The 9225-nt window shown below is 39.4% G+C and overlaps 1 non-coding gene across 1 annotated transcript; it reads right to left on the bottom strand.

Annotated features, from left to right (window-relative positions):
* Positions 1-2842: 2842 nt before the first annotated feature.
* LOC141644645 (small nucleolar RNA R71) lies at positions 2843-2949 on the bottom strand. The gene has a single exon (XR_012544257.1). It is a non-coding gene; the product is annotated as a small nucleolar RNA R71 (small nucleolar RNA).
* Positions 2950-9225: the final 6276 nt, after the last annotated feature.

Below are 9225 nucleotides of genomic sequence, written 5' to 3'. Positions count from 1 at the left end.
GATAATAAGGGGTCGATCTACGACTTGCTCTATATCGAAATTCATAATGAGTATCCTAATACTTCATCAGATTCTAATAATTAAGTCTTTAATTATTATCTGGCATTGTAAGTTGTATTTGGATTATGGTGGTGGTTTGAATTAAAGTTTAATTATTTATGTTTTTTGTTACGTTTTTTGTTACCCCATCCTCTGGAATTCAGAGACAATATCACCAGAAAAATATCGAGCTTTTATTATAATGACTTAGGTTTTTAGGAGTACATTAAAATATCAAGCTAAAGAAAAAAATTCGTATATGTTTTTTGTTACCCCATCCTCTGGAATTCAGAGACAATATCACCATATATGTCTCTTTCACCTTCAGCTCAATTGATGCGACCATAATTGGCGCATATTTAGCCCCCGAATTACCATTGTTTCTATGCTTTTTAGTGCCTATTTGGGTCATTTCTTATCTTTAGTTCTTTGTTTTGCATATTCTTTGAGATTTTGATCCCTTGGTAGGAAAGGAGTAAGAATCTTGCATTTTCATGGCAAAACAAGGCTAAATTGATCATATTCAATGACCAAGCATCAAGGAGAGACAAGACTAGAAGGCCTTTGTACATAGCATAGTAGAAGAGTATTGTTGAGAAAAGGATCCTTGAGTCCCCAAGGAAATCCCCAAGGATTTCATGAAGAAAAGGGAAGAAAAAGAAGAAGGAAAGTTGCTGAACTACAATCCGAACGGATTGTAGAGAATCCGTCCGTCCTCGCCAAATCCGAGCGTCCCGCAAAGGAATCCGCTCGGATTCCCCCTCGCCAGTCCGAGCGTCTTGCCCAAGAATCCGCTCGGATTCCTCAGCCCAGATCCGGCCGTCCCGACTCCCATCCGCACGGATCGCGCAAAGACAAAGACGTTTTCATTCCTCAAGCATCGATAAGAGAAGCCCTTCTCTCGGATAATCCCGGAGGCTCCTTGCTCAACTTAAAAAGTGTAATTACTAGTTTAGCCCTTAGTTAACCCTAATGCATCCTCCCTAATTTTCACTATAAATACCCCATTAGTCTAATTAGAGGAGCATGTTCTTCTTATCAATAATTAGTGTAGTTAATATCAACCAAATCTCTCTTCAATATTGTAATCAAATATTAATCAAGTTTTAATCCAAGTTTTAGTTCTTTAATCTCTCTCTTGTTCTTACTTTATTTTGGGTAATTGAAGATTATTTGGGTTATTATTGGGAGATTGACAACCTCTCAATCTAGGATTCAAGTACTTCTATTATTCTTGCTTTATTATTGGAATCATTAGTAGGTATAATCTCTTAATCCCTTTTTAATTATTGCTAATTACTTTCATTTATTCATCATGTTTCATTATGTTAGTATGATTGACAACCTTTCTAGCATGTTCAATATGATGATGAGTGAGTAGTCTCTTAGCTAGGGTTTAATGGGTGATTAGGGGAAACCAACATGGGGAATGATTCATGCTTAAATTAATATGCTTTCATATCTTATTTGCTTGCTTGTTTTGATCTTAATACATGCACATGTTATATTTGATGAAATGCTAAGCCTATGAATCCTTGCATTTACTATCATCTTCTATCCTTTCAACTTGACTTGTAAGACATAACCCAACTCGAGTCTTGTTAGACCATGCATGTGTTAAGTAGGGAAGATTAAGTCGACTTGTTGGTGTTGTACAATCCAAGAGATTCGGCTCCGGGACCCAAACTTTCCTAGGATTGTAAGATATAACCCAACTCAATCCATCACAACAATAATTGCTTGCTTATAATTTGAGAACATGTTTGTATGATCATATCCCATGATTCCCCTATGAACCCATGACACCCTAGTGCTTTTAATCAATTGTTTACACCCCTTATTTTATTTACCTTGTTAGTTTATTTTCATTGCTATCTTAGTTTAGTAACCTTCTACATCAACCCAATTTATGACACCCCTAGACACCACTAGTTACAATAGAATCTTCATTTCAATACCCGTCCCTTGGGATCCGACCTTTACTTGCCTCTTTACTAATTGTAGAGTTGTTTGTGAAGTATAAATTGTGTTGTGTATCGACCATTGACCAACGACCACATATGCTTAATTGTGAACACGAAATGGCTACGATAAAAAATGGCGCCGTTGCCGGGGACGGTGTTTAATTGATTTAAGATTTCTTTTATTGTTTTTAGTTGTGTCTTTTTCACCTTGGGGAAGTAAAACTCCTCAAGGTTTGTTCTAATTGTTTTTGAGTTGTTTGATATTTTGCATGTCTAGAAGGTTACAAAGAGATTTGTTACCTTTTGACCGTGAAATCGAAAGAACCTTGACGAATAATAGGAGACTTGTTAGGAGGAATTTGGGAGGTGTTGGTGAAGTTGTCCAACCCACTAGTGAGTTTGTCAATCCTTTCGCAATAGAAGGAGAAGAAAACCCATTAAACAATACCACACAAAATCCACCTACAATGCCTAAATTCTCGTCACACTCTATACCCACCGAGGAGGATTTACCAAATGGTACTCCTACCCCACAACATCTTACCGGAAACTTTATTGCCAAGTCCGCCTTCATTCAACTAGTTGAGAGGAGCCAATTCGGGGGAATGCCTAGTGAGGACCCTCATTCTCATATGGAAACCTTTTGCGATTATTGTGAAGCTATCTCTCAAACGGGCGTGACTCAAGACCAAATAAGATGGGTCTTATTTCCTTTTTCGTTAATCGGCACCGCAAAGCAATGGTTGAAGGGCCTTGATAAGGCCACCCTTGGAATAGATTCTTGGAAGAAGCTAGCTCTAGCTTTCTACAAAAAATTCTACCCACCGGAAAAGAACAATATGCTAAGAGCTCAAATTACGGGTTTTAAGCAAAGGGATGAAAAGTCTTTGTATGAAGCTTGGGAGCGGTTCAAAGGTATTTGTCGCTCATGTCCTCACCATGGACTTAGCGAATGGTTTTTAGTGCAACAATTTTGGAATGGTTTATATGAAGATTCAAGGAACATTCTCAATATGGGATCAAATGGAATGTTCACCGAAGTTGATGACAATCAAACATGGAACAAGATTGAGGAAATGGCGGTCCATAATTCGCAATATAGTAGGCCTCGCAAGGCTACTAGAGGAGGAAAGTATGAAGTGGACACCGTTACTCAATTGGGTGCTCAACTTAGTGCTCACATTAACACAATCAACTTGAAATTTGAACAAGCTATGGCTAGACTTGAGGAAAACTCAAAATCAACAAAACATCATGTCAATGCCATGACGACATCCTCATCAATCCCAAGCGGGATATGTGAGAATTGTGGAACCTTGGGTCATGACTCAAGTGAGTGTAGGGGAACAACCGAGCAAGTCAATGCTTTCCAAGCTTACAAAAGTGGTACCCCTTATTCAAATTTTTACAATGAAAACACCAAGTTCCATCCAAATCTCTCATACAAAAGCCAAAATGTCCAAAACCCTCAAACAACATACACTCCACCACCCATGAGAAATCAAAATCAAAGACCCTTTTACAATCAAAACCAAGGTTACCAAAATCAAAATCCATACAATCACCACAATTACCAAGGTTTTGATGTCCAAAAAGCGGTCCTCCAAATGCAAAAGAATCAACAAGAATTTTTCACCCAAATGCAAAAAGATAGCCAAGCAAAAGACACCACCATCAACAACATTCTAGCTCACACCAAGATGTTGGAAACACAATTGACCCAACTAGCATCTTCAAGCTCACAAAGACAAAAGGGGCAATTACCACCACAAAGTAACCCCCCTAGACATGAAACGGTTAGTGCCATTCACTTGAGAAGTGGTACAAGGTATGAAGCACCGAAGGAGCAAGTTGAGGATGAAGTTGTGAGAGCTAGTGAGAATGAAGTTGTGGTGCAAGGTCCCAAAGAAGGGGAATCATCAAAAGAAGAAAGCTCAAAGAAAAATGAAGACAAAGCCAAAGAAAAGGAGCCCATTGTGATTAGACTTCCTTTTCCAAGTCGTCAAGCCAAGCCTAAATTTGATGATCAACTTGGGAAGTTCATGGAAATTGTGAAGAACTTAGAAGTCTCAATTCCTTTCACGGAATTAATCAATCACGTTCCGGCCTATGCAAAGTACATGAAAGATATCCTCACAAAGAAGAAGTCGATCCGGAAACTTGAGACTATCGCCTTCACCAAGGTGAGTAGTGCAATACTTCAAGGGAGTTCACCTCCAAAGTTAAAGGATCCGGGAAGCTTCTCAATACCGTGTACCATTGGCGACACAACGATCAACAAAGCCTTATGTGATCTAGGGGCTAGTGTGAGTGTCATGCCGTACTCGGTAAGTAAAAGGTTGGGAATGGGAGAGCTTAAATGTACCAATATCACTCTTCAAATGGCCGATAGATCGACGAAGACACCATTAGGGATATGGGAAGATGTCCCCGTGCGAATTGGGAAGTTTTTCATCCCGGTGGACTTTGTCATTCTTGATATGGAGGAAGATTCCAACATTCCAATCATCTTAGGAAGACCTTTCCTACACACCGCGGGTGCGGTGATTGATGTGAAACATGGAGAGCTCACTCTAGAAGTGGGAGATGAAAGCATAACTTTTAATCTTGACAAGACCATGAGAGCTCCTCGTTTGCATGAGCCATGTTTCATGATTGATCATTATAGCCGAAAAAATGAAAAGAAGAAATCGGAACTCCAATGGAGGAAGAAAATTGAAGATGCTCCATTCAAAGAGCAAGTGAATTGTGACAAGGAGAGCTTGCAAAGCTCATCAAAATCAACCAAGGAAGAAGAAGATGGCCTCATTGGCCAAGAAAAGAAATTGGGAGAGTTGTCTCCATCTAAGCAAGAGATTTTCAATGATCAACTCAATGAAGTTTGTGGTCTTTGGGACGACGAATTTGAAGGGATCTTTAATCCCTACATTGGGCATGCCATCGATCATGATCAACAACAAGAACCACGGTCTATTGAGGACCTCTACCATAACAATGAACAAGCTTTTGACTACTTCTTCAAGGTGTTGAGCAACATCAACAACACCTTGAACATGCCTCCTTGACATCTCATCAAGAATGAGAGTTTGGTGGAGTCCTCCCTAAACCACCACTTGTAAATATTTCTAACTCCCTAACTTACATTTAATTTTTGTATTGCATTTTTTGTCATTTTTGGATTTATTTTTACTTTGATCAAAATAATTGTCATGTAAGAGAGAAGTGAGGGAGGGACTAATGATTTTAATTGATGTGTAGTGCTTTACCTTAGTGTGGGGATGGCAATTGCCTAGGCTATTCATGCCTTAGTAGTGCCCCCGCAATGAAGAACACAAGATTTGAAAGAAAGAAAGAATGATAAGGGAATGCGTTTGTGCACGGATGGGCGAATCCGTGTACACAAGGACCAATCCGAGCGGATTCCTAAGAATCCGCCCGTCTGCAGAGGATCCGAGCGTCCTGCTGAGAAGACGCCCGTCTTGGGCTGAGCTGAAAACTGCAAATTTCTTGACTGTCGAAGAATCCGAGCGGATTCCTGGAAAGACGCCCGTCTCACAGAATCCGTCCGTCTTTTGAAAAAGACGCCCGTCTTGCAGCTGAAGAAAAACAAAGAAAAATATCTGGACTGGAATCCGTCCGTCCTGCACGAAATCCGCCCGTCTCATCTCAGAAGAATCCGAGCGGATTCCCCAGAATCCGCCCGTCTCTAGGCGGGATTTTTTGAAAATTTGAAGCTGAAGAATCCGAGCGGATTGCGCCTAATCCGCACGGATTGCCCCTGCGTCCTAAAATTGTCGAGTTCTTTAAATACCCACCCCACCTTCATTCATTCATTCACTCACTCATAAACACTACCCATAACATCAAAACCCTCATCCTCTCCATCTCAAAAACAAAAACCCTCAACAAAACTCACCAAAATCAAATCAAACCATCCTTCAAACAACAAATCAATCACTCCATCTTCATTAACAATCAAAACCAAGCACAAAATCTTCACCTTTGAATTGATTTTTGTTCTCATAAAGGCAAAGCCTTTCACCTTCAAAATCGATTTGGGCATTCTACAAATTGAAGATTTTTGATCTTTTTCTTGGTTAGCTCATCAAATGGCAAGAACAAAGGGAGCAACAAAAGCAAAAGCAAAGGCAACAAAGGCACCAAAGGCTACAACTCTCTCTCAAAGGCAAAAAGCTCTACAAATGAAGAAAGCTTTGGCAATGGTGGTATCAACACCAAGCTTGGAAGTACAACAACCTCAACAAATTCCTATGGAAGCATCACCCTCTACTCCGGTAATTAATCAACTCTTGCATTACCCGGAGGTAACATTCATTTCCGATTCCCATAGAAATACATTTGTCAAGTTTGCTATGAAACAAATTCAATCCACCAAATTCATATGCCAAGATGCTTTAGAGAAGTTGGGTGTTCTTGAACAAACAAGAGTCTTTTTCAATGCCATGGGTTTAAAGAAATTGTTTGAAATGAAGGAAGTAACATACCCCTCCCTTGTCTTGGAATTCTTAAGTTCTTTAAAAGTGACAAAAGTTGAGAATAGGGAAAATATTGAGTTTCGTCTAGCTAACACTAGTAGACGCATTACCTTTCCGGAATTGGGTGCAATTTTGGGTCTTAGCGATGAACATAAATTTTATAAGCAATATGGGAAGTATGATCCCGAGCCTCTTTGGGAGGCAATCTCCGGGAAGAAATTTTAAGATTTTAAAGCTTGTCGTGCTCTTTTGGTCCATCATCCGGGCATAAGAATATGGCACAAAGTTGCGGGAAATACCATAATTGCTAGGAAAGACACCAATCATTTCACGGGACTCGATTTTATTCTCCTTGAATCAACTTTGAATATTGGAAGAATTCACACCAAGCCTTACAATTCTTTGAGGCTATTGGTTGATAGATGGCTCCATGTAGATAGTGGGAAGAAGGGTCAAACCGTTATTGTTAATGGCGGCCTTGTCACGGTCCTAGCCAAGCACTTTGATCCTAATTTCAATAAGGATAGCAAGTACAAGGCTAAGGATGGTGGCCATCTTATTGATATGTCCATCTTGATTAACAAGTTTAAGTGGGTTGCTCACAATCCCCTTGATACCAAGTATGGGTGGCTTACTAGTGAGGCTCGATCATTCACTTTACCCGCAAAGATTTGCCGTCTTAGTGTCCACCGGACCAACTATTTACTTCCCCTATCCGAAGAAGCCGAGTACATCATTCAACAACAAAAGGGTGATCATGAAACCCCCTCCTCTTCCATTGTTATACCGCCTTACCCCTTTGTGTATGAAGAGTTCAAACCGCAAGGAGTTGAAATTGGGAAAGACTATGTAACTCTTCTTATGCAAGCCATGCACAAGCAAGCTTATGAAGATCGGAAGAATGCATATTTGGCTCAATATCCTCCCCTCCAACATCTAGCTAGGCAAGGACTCCTTGATCCATCTTGTCCTTTGCCTAGTTGGGCGGATAAAGAAGCCTTATTTCCGGGTGCATCAAGGGACGTGGTGGAAGACAATGAGGTTGTTGGAAATAATAAAGAGATTGATGATAATATTGAGGAAGAAGCAAGTGGAGATGAAGAAGGAGATAGTGAAGATGGTGATGAAGAAAGCAAAGAAGAAAGTGCCAAGGAAAGTGGCAATGTGACCACTTCTCATGAGGGAAGTGATGGTGATAGTAGCATGATGGAAGACTAGCCTTGGAGATTCCTACTCTCCCACGGTTTGTCTATATCTCTTTGTATTTTATTTCATTTTGATCATTGTTGGTTTAGTCCTAGCAACACCAAAGGACTCACACCTCAGTTCCATTGAGGTGTTCTTTCTTTATTGTTCCCATTTGTAAAATCCAAAATGACAATCTAGTTTCATGCATAGCATAGTGTGTGCATGAACTCCCCCATGCTTTGACATTAGCAATAGTGTCTTACTTGGTTTGGGGAAGTTAATGCATACGCAACGGGAGGTAATTTAAATTATCCTCTCCGTCATAACAAAAATCATGCATCATGTAGTATAGCTTAGTGTAGAATCGCATTTAGTATAGAAATCATGCATCATCTTTGCATAATTTCCATCATTTTGGCCATTGAGGACAATGCCCATATTAGTGTGGGGATAGGAATTCTAACACTTAACTTTTATTCAAAAACCATAAAAATTGAAAAAATTTCAAAAATCATAAAAATTAAAAAATTGAAAAACCAAAAACAAGTTCATTTCCTTTGTATATATTGTCTTGTATATATTGTGTTTGTTCATCCTTGTTCACTTTGATTGACTACGCCACATCCGAGACATGAGGATATTGAAGACCGCATGGTATGATCTTTCCAATCTCCTTTTTCCTCTTTATGTTAATGACTATGTGGCTTTATTTTGATTGATGCGGTAAAAACAATGTGAACTTAGGATTGCATTTAGTTTATTTGGCATATTAGTTGGTAGAATCATATGCATTAGGATGTATAAATGTTAGTTGCATCATGGCATGTAGTTGCATGTTAGAAAAACTTTGCGAAACCGTCTACTTGGGAAGCTTGACAAGTGTATATAGGCCCTAGTAGATGCTTTTTATTCTTAAGACTTTGCTTGTTAGAATGCTTGTAAAACACCCTAGGATGTGTCATGCTAGTATCCTTTGACCCATGGTTTAAGGCCTAGTCAAGAGTACCTTGTGGTGTGATAACTCCTTGGCTACCGTTTATTCCAAGGTGACCCTTGAAACCATGCATCCATCCAACCATCATCCATATTCTACCACATTTTGTCATCAAAGGGAATGGGCACAAAAAGAAATCAATTTGAGTTCAATGAAATGAAAAATGAAAGAAAGTTTGCAAAATGCATCAAAAGAAAAGAGGAGTAACAAAAATGAAAACTCCTAAGCTTCAAATACAAGGCACCCTCGTTACTAATTGGGGTGACTTTGAAAATGTTCAAAAGAAATGCAAAAAGTTGTCAAGTATTGAAATGCCAAAAATCAAAAAGAATGGCAAAGAAAGTGTTCTCAAAAAGTCAAATGCCAAAGAAATTTGGGGGGAAAACAAAAATGAAAGCAAACTCCCAAAGTGAAACTCAAATATCTATCGATCCCTTTATCCATCATATCCATTTTTGTGCATGGTAGAGAGGGGACGACCCTTCTTCTTGTCTAGGCAAGAGGGGGAATTCCGCGATCCTCCAGTGTTTCTAACACCATAGGG

This window comes from Silene latifolia, chromosome 2 (genome assembly GCF_048544455.1).
Source record: "Silene latifolia isolate original U9 population chromosome 2, ASM4854445v1, whole genome shotgun sequence".
Lineage (NCBI taxonomy): Eukaryota > Viridiplantae > Streptophyta > Magnoliopsida > Caryophyllales > Caryophyllaceae > Silene > Silene latifolia.
This window is presented reverse-complemented; position numbering and strand designations above follow the sequence as displayed.